The sequence below is a fragment of the Typopeltis vanoorti genome, chromosome 22 (assembly GCF_054136105.1).
Source record: "Typopeltis vanoorti isolate ZY-2024b chromosome 22, IOZ_Tvanoo_1.0, whole genome shotgun sequence".
Lineage (NCBI taxonomy): Eukaryota > Metazoa > Arthropoda > Arachnida > Uropygi > Thelyphonidae > Typopeltis > Typopeltis vanoorti.
Window position 1 is genome coordinate 59898779 of NC_143570.1, and position 15041 is coordinate 59913819.

Sequence of the window (15041 nt, forward strand, 5' to 3'; positions counted from 1 at the left end):
CATTCACAACCACATCCTAAGAGAATATCACCAAATCTAAAACCGATAAACCTTGTGTTGCTTCCATCGCATGCTAATTCAGATAGTTATCCTGAGAAACTCAACAAATCCACTCTTCTTGTTACTATACACTATTTCTTCTTTCCAATCCACAACCCTATAATTAAAATCTCCCATTAGGATCCTTTTACTTGCCCAACTAATTTGTTTAAACATTTCACAATCAATACTCTCCACATTCCCTGTACTATAACAGCATCCTCTATTAGATATACTATTCTATTAATCTCAACTTCACACCAGATAGCTTCAAAATCATCATACATGCTACTATATTAAACAATACTCCTCTTCATCCTTCTATCCTTTAGGAAAATTCTATATTCTACTGTTTCATGTTCTGACAGTATATCATTCTCAGTCAACCAAGTTTCATTTATGCCAATTATCTTTGGGCATACTGATTCAATCAATGCTACAAATTCAGCCCCCTTTATTTTTAATACTCCATACATTAGTATAAAAGCATAACGATTCTCCACTGTTTGAGGCCATCCTATCAATACAATCACTCTTTACTCTCTCTCTCTCTGCTATAGTGCATTTCTGTCTTCGTTCGGACCATTCCCATTTCCCTGATCCTGACTCTGATTTTCATTCTTATCGTACCCCCTGCATCATATATCACATATCATTTCTGATTCCATATAGAGCACTCTTTCCTCCATTTTAAAGCTTCTTCAATAGTCCCCATCATATTTTGCCACCTTCAAGATATTTGTCTTTGTATTCTTACAAGACATTTTCTCATGAATTTTGTTTAGATACTTTTACACACAGCTTAGCTCTCTTACATTTTTCTCTATACTCTCTCTTAGGATACTGCCTACATACTTGCTAGGAAATTTTGATATGCTTTCTTTTTTTCTCACAACTACCTCTTGGAGAAGGTCCAGAGACAAGTGACTAAGACAATGTCGGGACTTTGGAGTTCTGGCTATGGAGAGAGAGAGAGAGAGAGAGGGTGAGGAAATGTGGATTGCAGAGTTTTGTGTTTAGGAGGAAAAGAGGTGATATGATAGAGACATTTAAGTTAGTGAGAAGATTTTATCAGATTAATCCAGTTGAGATTATAAAAACAGTATATAAACAGAAAGTACATAAAAATATTATGTACTTTTTACTGTACATAACTTCCAGGGAAAGAATCTGAGGTCATCCCTGGAAGTTATGTAAAAGTGTGGTGAAGAGGGGTGTGAGGAGAAGATTTTTTACATGGAGAATTGTCAGTGAATGGAATGCATTACCAGAATGTTTGTTAATGCAAGGAGTGTTAAGGATTTTAAGATTATATATGATAAATATGTTGTCTGTTGAATGAACCTCCCACGATGAGTCTGTCGACTCTATGGTGGGTGTAATAATAATAACAAAAATTAGTTATTTTTTTGGTTACCGTCCAAAAAAGGAGGGTAACCAGGGGCATACCCCAGTTCTGTTCTTGTGCCCCTGCTGTTTAACTTGTTTATAAATGATATATTATGTGGACTAAGTGGGAATCTTCAGTTGTTTGGTGATGATGCAAAGTTCGGAAGAATTATAAGTAGCACTGCTGATGTTAATTCCCTTCAGGACGATTTGAATAGACTTTTTACTTGGACAAAAGAGTGAGTGTAGTTTTAATATCAATAAGTGCAAGGTGTTGCATTTTGGAGTGCAGAAATATAAGGCTGTGTACTATATTGCAAGAAGACGGTGAGATTTGAGATTTGGGAGTGATAGTTAACAGCAGACCAAAGTTTGGCATGCATATTGTAAGTGCTGCAAAGACTGCACATCATAGTGCCACTATGATATACTCTAACATGTAGGGACTAAGGAGATGGTTGTGTCACTGTATAAAGAACTGGTCAGACAATTAATACTACTGTGCTCAAATCTGGTTTTCAATGTGATGTGGAGACCTTGGAGAGTGTCCTGAGGCTAGTGAATAAGGCAGTATTAGGACTTTGGACTGCTGACTATGGCGAGAGAGAGAGAGAGAGATTGAAAAAATGAGGATAGCAGATTTTCATGAATAGGAGGAAAAGAGGTGATATGATATAGACATTTAAGTTAGTGAGAGGATTTTATCAGATTAATCCAGTTGAGATTATAAAAACAGTAGAAGGTGAGAGGGGAAAAACCAGGTCATCCCTGGAAGTTATATAAGAGTGTGGTCAAGAGGCATGTGAGGAGTAGATTCGTAGTATCGGTACTATCGGTACTATCGGTACTATCGGTACTATCAACGTAAGAAGCCTGAATGGCAAAGAAATGGAGCTAGCTGAGGAATTGGATAAGTACCAGATCGACATAATAGAGGTAACTGAAACAAAAAAAAGGCAAAAACTGGTGACATCTTTCTGAGCAATAAATACAAAATTTTATATTCAGGCAATAACAATCAAAGAAAAGAAGGCATAGCCATAGTATTCAACACTAAATACGAGGCTAATTTTCTTGAATGGCAGGCAGTCTCATGTAGAGTGATGTGGGCAAATATGAGAATGGGGAACTGGACAATGAGACTTATTTGTGCCTATGGTTCCACAGAAGGTTCTACTAAGGTAGAAGTGGAGGAATTTTTTGAAGCTTAGAGAAAGCAACTGACACAATGAAAAAGGAAAAACTGGTCCTTGTTGGGGATCTAAATAGCAGAGAGGAAATGATTGTTAGACAAAAAAAAATATTTTCAGAAAATTTGGAGAAAAGAGCAAAGCTAGCAATAATGGCAAACACCTGTTAGTTTTCAGCTCAGGACATTAGGCTTTGCATTATGGGAGATACTGAGACAAGGAGTGATGAGAGCTTGGTCCACCTTTGCTGCAACACCTTACCTCAGTGCTGAAGATATTTTCAGGTGCAAACTTTGTTTGCTTACACTTGGATAAAGGATTAAACTAAATTTATTATTTACTGGTTATTACTAACAAAATGTTCCAACATAAAAATGTGCACAAATTCACATGGAGAGAAGAAGCAAGGAATAAGAAAAGTCTCATTGACTATGTTATTGTTGATAGTGATATTTTCTCCCTGGTGCAGAAAACCAGAGTGTACAGAGGATTTGAAATTGGAAGTGATCACCATTTAGGGATGAGCAGGATAAAATTGAACTTCATATTGAAAAAAAGAACATGTAAGAAAGTTTTAAAGCGAATAAAAGTTGAACAGCTCTTAGATGTGAAATGTAAACTAAAATACACAAATATTATTCAAGAAAAAATAGAAGAGTTTGAGAACAAGAACCAAACCTTGGAGATGCAGTGGCAAGCCCTGAAAAAAGCACTGATTGATTCAGCCAGAGAGGCATGTGGTGAGATTGTCTGTGATAGAAAAATCAGAATATCATGGTAGACACAGGAAGTTAAAGAAGAAAGCATATCAAAAGCTCCTGGCAAATAAGTCAGCTTTTGCTCTTAGAGAATACAGAGACAAATGTAAGAAAGCTAAACACTGTGTAAAACTACACAAAAGTCATGGGAGGATTTGGTAAGAACATAGAAAGTAAATATCAAGAAGGTGGCAAGTTATTCTGGAGGTTGTTGAAGAAGTTCAGAAATGGAGGAAAAAGTGCTGTAAAAGAAATCCTTGAAGTATGGAGTAATTACTTCGAATAATTGCTAAATGAAACAAGCAGTGATGACAGCATAGTGGTTAAAAAAAAACTGACCGATCAGGCATACAGTCAGGAATACATATCCATACTTGAAGTAGAAAAGCATTCAAAAGCCTGAAATGTGGAAAGGCAGCAGAAGTAGATGATATTTGACCAGAAATGTTGAAGTATGGAGGTATAAGTCTTACAGTGGCTGCACTCATAGCTCAGAAGGCTTGGACAGAGGAATGAATTCCAGATGATTGGAGTAGAACTCTCATAGCACCCATATATAAAAAGGAAAATAAAACTGAATGTGAGAATTACAGAGGTATATCATTACTGAGTGTTCGTGGTAAGATATATGAAAGTATACTTTCATATATCTTGGAGTAGAACTCTCATAGCACCCATATATAAAAAGGAAAATAAAACTGAATGTGAGAATTACAGAGGTATATCATTACTGAGTGTTCCTGGTAAGATATATTAAAGTATACTTGAGAAAGTTGAAAAAGAAGATTGGTGAAGAACAAGCTGGATTCAGGCCAAATAGAGGCTGTCAGGATCCGATTTTCACTTTACGACAAACAGTTGAGAAATCATGGGAAAATAACAAAGATCTGTATTTAAGTTTTGTAAATCTGGAAAAGGCATATGACAAGGTGCCAAGAGAGAAGCTATTGAAAATGTTACAGTTATATGGTGTCAATGGGGCATTATATCATGCAATACTTGGTCTTTATTTGAGTTGTTAGTCATCAGTTAGAAATGAAGGAAGTAGAGGAAGGTGGTTTAATGTTAAATCTGGTGTCAGACAAGGATGTACATTATCTCCTCTGTTATTCATTGTCTACATGGATCACATTATGAAGGAAAGTGGTATTAAACCTGATATCAAAATTGGAGATGTTAATCTCAGCTCTTTGCTTTATGCAGATGATGTTATAGTTCTAAATAAATCCAGTACAAGTCTGCAAGATTCTCTGACTAAATTGAATAACTGTTGTAATAGATATGGTATAAAGGTCAGCATTAAAAAGATAAAGACAATGAAAATGTCAACTGTGTTATGAATGGAGAACCTGTGGAACAAGTAAAACATTTCAACTTACTTAGGCACGATTTTTAGCGAAGATGGGAAATTAAATATGGAAATAGACAACAGAATCAATAAAGATGGTATGGTAGGAAGTCAATTGAATAAATTTGTATGGAATAAGAGAGAAATTAGTTAAAACACTAAAATCTCAGGTGGTATGATCACTTAAACAAAATGGCAAAGGAAAGATTAGCAAAACAAGTGTTCTCTGCCAGGATGGCAGGAAAAAGACCCAGAGGAAGACCAAGATATTATTATTATTCAGGCCTCCGTGGAGTCAAAATACTCATCGAGGGAGGTTCTTCCAAAGAACATAAAGTCTGTCAAGACTCATTGAGGGGAGGTCCCCCTTAAGAAACACAAAGTGTATCATACCACTCCTTAAACTCATTGACCGTTCTCGCTCTCACCACTCCATCGGGCAATGCATTCCACGGTTCAACCACCCTCCATGCAAAGAAACCACTACTCACCCTCTTGCTCACAGTTTCCTTTCGTAACTTCCAGGGATGGCCTCTTGTCATCACTCCCTCCCGCTGTTCAACCAAAAGAACTGGGGAGTTCTTTTGCTGTTCAAGCAAAAGAACTCCCCAGTGTCAACCCTGTAACCACCTCTCAACAGTTTAAAAGGTGGATTTTATATAGGTGGATTGTTACAGTAAAAAGTGCCTTAGAATACAGAAATATAACATCTGATAATGTTGGGGGATCTTCACAGGTACCAGATTGATTTGGAGTAAAACTGTAGATAGGAAGTTAGTAATGATGTAAGTTTTTCATGTAGTACTATCATATGTTGTATACTACTTGAGGATACATATATGAGGAATTTGATGATGATGATAGTTTGCAGGAAATTGATGAGGCTAGGGACTGAGGAATAATGGTATTCAAATAGTTGAAACATTGAAATGGATGTTGAAAAACACACTAACAAGTAGAGATAAAGAAATTATTGTCTGTCTTTATAAGGCTATGATATGGCCACATCTTTACTACTGCACACAGATATGGTCTGGGTTTCTTGAGGACGAGGAGGTGGTCGAAAGGATTCGGCGACTAGTGACCAAAATGGTGACATATCTGTGGAATACTCCCTACAAGGATAGATTGAACGTTTGTGAGTTACAAAGTTTAGTTGATAGGTGGAAAAGAGGGAACATGGTAGAAACTTCTAAGATATTAAAGAGGTTTCATAAAATTGATGCAAGTGATATTTTTGAATATATGATAAATAGTCAGAGAACTAGGGACCATCCGTGGAACTTGTGTAAGATTGTAGTTAGTAGGGGTGTGTACCAGATTTGCATGGAGAGTGGTGAGTGAGTGGAATGGGTTGCCAGAATTGATTGGGAGTTCCTTAATGGTGAATGGGTTCAAGGAAAGGTATGATAAGATTTGTGTGCATGATTTTTGATTAGGGTCTCACGTGATAAGTTTTTGGACTCCAAAAACTCCAAAATGCCAAGAAATATTCTTGGTCATTATCATCATCATGCTTATCAAGGATTTCAGCCTAGTGTAGCCTATTCTGTTCATTGTAGAAGCTCTTAAGAGGACGTCTTGGTTTTTTTTTTTTTCCTAATGGTTTATAATTTAAGGCTAGTTTTGGTAATCTTTCTGTTTTCATTCTTTAAATGTGTTCCATCCATTTATGTTTATTTATTTTTTAATTTTTTCTATCACTGATTCCAGTTTTAATTCTTTCCTAATTCTTCATTTCTTTTGTGATCAAGTAGAGTATACTTTGCAGTTTTTCTCATAAACTTTATTTTAGCTGTTATCAATCTTTGTTTGTCTTTTTGTTTTATTGCCCAGATTTCACTTCCATACAATAGGACTGGAAGGGTTAATGTATTGAATACTTTTAGTCTGGTTTGTTTTTGTACTAGATTTGGTTTAAATATAGAATTAATTACACCTGTTATTTTTAAACATTTTGCAGTTTTTTTTTTATTATTATTATTCAGGCCTCCATGGAGTCAAAAGACTCATCGCGGGAGTTCCTTCTTAGGAACACAGTCTATCAAGTCTCACCTCAGGAGGTCCCTCCTAGGAAACACAAAGTCTATCATACCACTCCTTAAACTTATGGACCATTCTCTCTCTCTCTCACCACTCTATCAGGCAATGCATTCCACAGTTCAACCACCCTCCATGCAAAGAAACCACTCATCATCCTCTTGCTCACAGCTTCCTTTCATAACTTCCAGGGATGGCCCCTCGTCATCACTCTTTCCTGCTGTTCAACCAAGCAAAAGAACTCCCCAGTGTCAATCCTGTAACCACCTCTCAACAGTTTAAAAGTCTCAATCATATCACCTCCGCTTCTTCTATCCATCTTTGTTATCTGCCTTTGTATCCTTTCCACAGTTAATTTATCCCCTTCAAATCCTGGGGACCAAATCTGAGAACGATAGTCTAAGTGTGGTCTGATCAGGGTCTTATACAATGGAATGATAACTCTTTCATCTCTGAAGGTCAGCATCCTTCTCATTATTGCAGCAATCCTCTGTGTTACCTTCACCACCTTTGCAATATTTCCCCTGAATTTCAGGTTTCTATCAATCATCAACCCCAGATCTCGTCTCCCCAAATTCTTCCAGTATAGCTCCTCCAATAGAGTATGCAGCATCCCAAACCTCAAGACCTTACATTTTGTAGCATTAAACCGAATGTCCTCTGAAAATGTCCTCTACATCAGTTAGTCTATTCCCATTTTTATCCCACAATGTCATTCTTCCACAATCATTTATCCTCATACTGGCCAGATAAAAAATTCCCTGGGATTCTCTTTGGATCTTAGAGCCAATCTCTTTTCATATTCCAGTTTCGCCTTCCTTACCAAACTAGTCACTCTCCTGGCCTGTGTCTTATATTCTTCATGCATCTTCTCTTCACCTGTCTCCTTATATCTCTTCCATAGCCTCTTTTTTGCATGCAGTTCCTGTTTAATATTGTTTGTCATCCACTTTACTCTAAATTGTGTCCTCTTCTTCACTCGTGGAATACAGCCTTCCATTGCTGCTAACAAACATTCCTTCACAATTTCCCAAGCACTAATGATATCCCGGCCTTCCAATTTCTCCCTCCACAAAACTTCTCCAAGTTGACGCCTAAGACTATTATAATCACCTACTTTATAATTCCACATACGTTCCCATCTCTTTGATACTCCTGCATGTCTATTCATTTTCCAAGTCAAAACCATATGGTCACTGTCTCGAGCTGGTGGGAGAGATGTCATCTCAGTTATTATCAACTCTTCTGATGCTATAACCAAATCTAAAACTCTTTTAACCTCTTGTTCCCTCTGTTACATGTTGCCTAAGACATTTGTCCCTCAAGAATTCTAGAAATTCCATTCCCTTATTGCTACATGCATCTGCCTCTCCCCAATTTATACTGCTGTAGTTAAAATCTCCCATAACAATCATTCTTCTTGCACTTGCCAAGCTCAACTGCCTAAACATCTCCTGCTCCCCACACCCTCTGTGCTCCCTGGTTTGTAGCAACACCGCACTAAATATTCTGTTTTGCCCACCTCTACCTCACACTATATGCTTTCAAAATAATTAGCATTACTGCCCTCCAAATTAAATTAATGCCAGCAGCACCCAGGGTTCCTGTGTTGTTACTCTTCCAGGTACTAACTGGGCTCAGGTTTGCTTAACTTCAGTGATCAGACAAGAACTGGTGCTTTCAAACCGATCTGGCCGCTGACTAAAGAAAAGTGGTAATGAATAGATTAAAACTCAACCAACTATAAGCTTCCAATGAGGATTGAACACTGGTTTACAAGAACAGTGCTCTAACCACTAAGCTATGGAGCTCTCTAACAAAAAGCACTGAATGGAGGTTTATATCTTTTTCATTTTCATATGTAATCATACATTCTACGCAGTTAAATGAATTCACCTGTTCTAAAATCTTGTTTTTTATTACTATTTTAGTTCTTACTGGATCTTGTCCTTTGAAAGCCACTGTTTTTGATTTTTCTGTTGATATTATCATTCCATAATCTTTGGCTATCTCATTTAAATTTAAAATATCTTTCTGTATGTTATCTATCTCCAGAATTTGTAATTATTATTTGGTCATCGGGAAAAAGGAGTGTTTAAGTTCACAGTAGGAGAAAGTTTATTACCTTGATGGAAATTTTTATTCCATTTTATTATTATTTCATTTAGATAAATATTAAAAAGAGTTGCTGAAAGGGAACATCCCTGTCTGACTCCTTGGTTTATCTCTCTCGTATATGATAGCTCATGATTTAGTCTTATTTGGTATTTATCTTTCTTTTAATATGTTAAATAAAATGCTGCTTTTAACTTTGTCAATATCCTTTATCCAAGTGTAAGCAAACAATGTTTGTGAGTGAAGTATCTTAATGACCGGGCTACTTATATATAGAGGCTAATGACTTCACATCAACTGCCTTAGTATCCTATAATACAAAGCACGTGTCCTTTCGGTTTGCTTTGCTCTATTTGTTCCCTAGTTCTTCGGCAGCCTGATAGGAAGTTAGTAATGATGTAAATTTTTCATGTAGTGCTATCATATCCTGTACATCCATTGAGGGTACCTGTCAGGAATTTGATGATGGCCAATAGGGAAAATATGGCACTATGAGCAGGAAAAAATTCCATTAATGTGAACCACATAGTATGGGATTGTGAAATGATTCAAAATCAGTGACAAACAAAGGTATTCGATGATGTTTATTTTGCTAATTTCATAAAATAATGTGATATAAAAACACATACCACATAGAGATGGCATGCTGCAAGGAGCTGTCAAGAAGATCTGGATGATCAATGGAGTGATGTTCAATGTTGGCCTCTGAGCAGAATCAATAGCTGATACTGCCATACAGCACTGTCTACAGTGGAACATAACTGATCTGTTGAAAGGTTTCACACATGATGTGCGATTTTGTCTTTCAAATCTGGCAGGTGAAGAACTTTGCCCCAATACACCATGCTTTTGAGGTAATCCCAAAGCCAAAAGTTTATACATCTAGTGAATGAGGTAACTATTTCATAGAAAATGAGCAAATGATTACTCTATCCTCTGAAATGTTGACACAATGATTGCTGAACTTCACATCCTAGGCGGGGAGGTGCTCTTCATTTTGCATCAGCACTATTGTGCTCAGGCACCCTCTTTATTGCAGTTACAGGATGACAAAACTGCTCAACATGTCCTGATAATGCATCCATGACCTTGAAAGTCCCAGGTCTTCTTCAATGGATTTCTTTAAAGAAAAACAGCCTGATAATGAATGTAGCCATAAACCCTATCTATACCCTTAGCAAATGTAAGAGAATTTTCGTGAAATGTGCTGGATTCTCTGTAATTCAGATGCTGCAGTTTTGAATGTTTACTGTTCCACAAACATGAAAATGTATGCCCTCACTCCATAAGATGTTCAAAGCAAATCCTCATCCACCTCCATCTGTAAGCCAGAAATGTCAACATAAACATTTCTCAAATGCTGGCATTTTCCGTTTGCAATTCTTGGCTGTGGATGAGTTCATACAGGTAGCACTGCAATGCTTTATGCAAAGTTCTCATTATTGTTGTGTGTAGCTAATTGTCTTGCTATGGCACATGCACTGCATGAACTTACAGATCTTCAAACCATGCAACACACTGCATTTGATGTTATTAGGCCTTTTACAAAGTTTTGAGGCATCTGTACAACTCACAAAGTGCTGCTGCAGCATTTTTTCACGTGCCTTGCTTGTGAAAGCATGTTCACTTTGCCTGAATGTGCCTTGCTTGTGAGGCACATTCAGGCAAAGTGAGACCCATTGTGCAAGTCAAATAACTGTAGTCAGTCTTGCTCTTTGTTTATACTGCCTTAAACCTCGTGTTATGTAAAATTCATTATTTTCTTGCACATGGTGCCACGTTTCCCCCATTGGTCATTTTTGAACTAATTTTTCTTTTTAATTGTTAAAATCTCTTCCCATGATTTGGTCAGGGCATCCACCAAGTTTGAAGGTATTTTCTCTACAGGTTCTCTCTATAGATTGCTCTGAACTAGGGGTACTTTAATTTGAAACACCCTGTATATATAGTCACATAATAATAATAATAATATACAGTTAATATAAGGGGCAATATAAAATTAATATCTCCTATTTTTTCTTTTGACATGAGTGTGGCAAAACTGTTACACATCACTGGGTGGACAGTAGTCTCTGGCACTATGCTTAGGCACATGAGTGCAGCACAAAAGAGTTCTTCAAAATGGCAAAGTCACGGCAACCATGTTCTAGGACAAAGACAAGATTATTATTATTCCTGACACCTCTCCCCCCCCCCCTTGGAGAGAGAGAGAGAGAGAAAGAGAGAGAGAGAGAGAGGTACAATGATCAATTTAGAATGGTACATGGAAACATTACAAGAAAAAAAAAAAAAACATCTGTATGGTTCAGCTCACCAGAAAAATAAATGAGGTCCTACTTCTCCACAATAATGCCTCACCTTGCACAAATTCGGAACAAGGGATGCAACTGCAGCATTTAGCTGAACTGATTTCAGCATCCTACCTACAGCCAAGATCTGATGACCATTGTTGAGTGAGATGCATGCACCATCTCATTCAGCAATGGTAAAATGTATAAAGAATGGTGGAGATGTTGAAAAATGACAGAATGGAAATATGAAGAATTAATCCATGTAAAAGCCATTATTAAATAAATTATATTTACTGGGAGAGGAAGGGGTGGGGGAAATAGATGTTATTTTCTTACTCTCTCAAAAACTCCTCATTTGGATTAAATTTACTTGAGTTATCATAAACATGTTAAATTAATTAATGAACTTGGAACTGAGCTATGAGAGATAACATCAATGATGAGGTTAAAAATATCCTTGGGACAGTAATGAGAGAGATTGTGCACTTACATGAAGTCTTTCTCAGGATAAAACATGAGCTTGAATGAGTATGGTAAACAGTATAGCAGAGAAGCAAAAGAAAGAAGAGATGAAGAGAAAATAAAGTACAAGAAAGGAAGAAAGAAGAATGGTAAAGAGTTTTGTATGGTAGTAGTGCATGATGAGAGTGTGATGAAGTTGTATTTTCCAGGTGTGAAAATTAAGGATTATTATTATTATTATTAAGGGCAACTCCAAGGAGTCCTTAGACTCATCAAGGAAGGCCCTAAACATGTCATGAACTATTCGACATTTGCACAAATTCTATTATACTTTGATGCTGAACTCATTCACAGTCATGGGACCACAACAGACTCTGGCCACCTATTCCACTCATTCACTACTCTCCAAGCAAAACCTAGTTTCTAACATCCTTGCTAACTATACCCTTCCTCAGTTTCCATTAAAGGCTCTTAGTTCTCCCACCACCAGACCTATTCTGAAACATTTCTTCTGAATTATTTACTAAGTAATTTAAGGAAATTAAAACGTCAACGAGGATATACATTAAAATAAATTTTAATATATTTCAATATTTCGGCAACGTCACATTGCCATTTTCAAGAACCTTAAGAACAAGACACATGCACGCAGGCACAGCCAACAGTAAGTGAGGAAGAAGCAGAAAGCTATTATTTCTCCTAAAGTCCTGATGGTGCCCCCTAGCGGGCAATGTTGGTATTCTTGGGCGACTGTGCTGAAGGTCTTCTGATGTAGGTTTCCCAAATTTAAGGCAGTCTCATGCAGCCAAATTTGTTGAGGTTTGGATTGTTTCTTAGGGCTGAAGCTGATTCCATGAAAAGCCTTTCATATTTGTATTTACTATGGTGTATTATCGTGGCTTTCTTCCACCGTATTCTATGGCAGGTATCCAGCGCATGGTCAGCAAGACCAGAGTGGCTGTATTGGTGAAACCGGATGTAGTCTTTGTGTTCTGAAATTCTGATATTTGATGTCCTGCCTGTTTGGCCAAAGTAGGACAACTTACAGCTGCAAGGGACATGGTATACACCAGGTAGGTCTAGGGAGGGAGGTTGGTCTTTAGTAGAGCAGATATGGGGATACCAATTTTTTATATGGTCTGTAACAAGAAGTTAAGTCATGTTTTTTTAGGATTTTTGTAATTTTTTTCGAGGTGCCTCAGATATAGGGTATGGTGATGGATTTAGAATAATCCTTGTGGGAGGGGGGGGGGAAAGGGGTTGTGGTTTACTGGTTTCAATATTTTTTGGGGGGTACCCATTGGCTGAGAAAGTGTTGAGAATGTGGTTTAGTTCTGTGGTTAGGGCATTGTCATTTGAACAGATAAGTTTAGCCCTGTTGTGTAGTGTCTTAATGACTCAATATTGTTGCGAGGAGAGGTGGTGGGATTGTTGGTGAATGTATCTGCCTGTATGGGTGGGTTTTCTATAGACTGAGAAAACCAAGGTTTCATCAGGCTGGCAGGTGACTAGTTTGTCTAAGAAAGGAAGGCAGTTGTTTTTTTCTTCTTCCAGGGTGAATTTGATTCTGGGGTGTTGATTGTTTAAGCGTGTTAGGAAGGAGAGGAGTGCATCGGAGCCATATGGCCAAATAGCGAACACATCATCAACATAGCAAAGCCAAATGGTTGGTTTTTGTGGGGCAGAGTTTAAGGCTTTCTCTTCAAAAGTCTCCATATAAAAGTTGGCCAAGGGAGGGGAGAGTGGAGAACTCATGGCTGTCCCCCTCTATTTGTTTGTAGAATTTTTCCTTGCCAAACAAAATAGCCTGAGTTCATTGTGAACTGAAATAGGGCTGTGATATTGGCAGGAAATTTAGCTTGGATTAGCTCTAAGGATTCTTTGAGTGGAACATTTATCATCTTTGGTGATTATTATTTTCACAAATGTTTCTTCACAAACTTATTCACAAATGTTCCACTCAAAGAATCCTTAGAGCTAATCCAAGCTAAATTTCCTGCCAATATCACAGCCCTATTTCAGTTCACAATGAACTCAGGCTATTTTGTTTGGCAAGGAAAATTCTACAAACAAATAGAGGGGACAGCCATGGGTTCTCCACTCTCCCCACCCTTGGCCAACTTTTATATGGAGACTTTTGAAGAGAAAGCCTTAAACTCAGCCCCACAAAAACCAACCATTTGGCTTCGCTATGTTGATGATGTGTTCGCTATTTGGCCATATGGCTCCGATGCACTCCTCTCCTTCCTAACACGCTTAAACAATCAACACCCCAGAATCAAATTCACCCTGGAAGAAGAAAAAAACAACTGCCTTCCTTTCTTAGACAAACTAGTCACCTGCCAGCCTGATGAAACCTTGGTTTTCTCAGTCTATAGAAAACCCACCCATACAGGCAGATACATTCACCAACAATCCCACCATCCCTCCTCGTAACAATATTGAGTCATTAAGACACTACACAACAGGTCTAAACTTATCTGTTCAAATGACAATGCCCTAACCACAGAACTAAACAACATTCTCAACACTTTCTCAGCCAATGGCTACCCCCCAAAAAAATCCAAAAAATATTGAAACCAGTAAACCACAACACCACCCCTCACAAGGATTACTCTAATTCCATCACCATACCCTATATCCGAGGCACCTCGAAAAAAATTACAAAAATACTAAAAAAAACATGACTTAACTTCTTGTTACAGACCATATAAAAAATTAGCATCCCTTATCTGCTCTACTAAAGACCAACCTCCCTCCTTAGACCTACCTGGTGTATACCAGGTCCCTTGCAGCTGTAAGTTGTCCTACTTTGGCCAAACAGGCAGGACAGCAAATATCAGAATTTCAGAACACAAAGACTACATCCGGTTTCACCAATACAGCCACTCTGGTCTTGCTGACCATGCGCTGGATACCTGCCATAGAATACAGTGGAAGAAAGCCACGATAATACACCATAGTAAATACCAATATGAAAGGCTTTTCATGGAATCAGCTTCAGCCCTAAGAAACAATCCAAAATTCAACAAATTTGGCTGCATGAGACTGCCTTAAATTTGGGAAACCTACATCAGAAGACCTTCAGCCCAGTCACCCAAGAATACCAACATTGCCCACTATGGGGCACCATCAGGACTTTAGGAGAAATAATAGCTTCCTGCTTCTTCCTCACTTACTTTTGGCTGTGCCTGCGTGCACGTGTCTTGTTCTTAAGTTTCTTGAAAATGACAACGTGATGTTGCCGAAATATTGAAGTATATTAAAATTTATTTCAATGTATATCCTAGTTGACGTTGTAATTTTTTTACTAAATAATTTTACTTAAATTATTTAGTAAAAAATGCATAACCAACGTCTAAGCCTTTCCACGAGAATTCTTCTGAATTAATCTTGTAAAAACCCTTCA

The 15041-nt window shown here is 37.6% G+C and overlaps 1 protein-coding gene and 1 pseudogene across 4 annotated transcripts in view; both read right to left on the reverse strand.

Moving 5' to 3' along the window:
• The window catches only part of LOC150094443 (dynein light chain Tctex-type 5-like), a 145912-nt gene that overhangs the window by 43672 nt on the left and 87199 nt on the right, over nt 1–15041 (reverse strand). The window lies entirely within an intron of this gene.
• On the reverse strand, nt 8348–8466 carry LOC150094444 (5S ribosomal RNA; annotated as a pseudogene).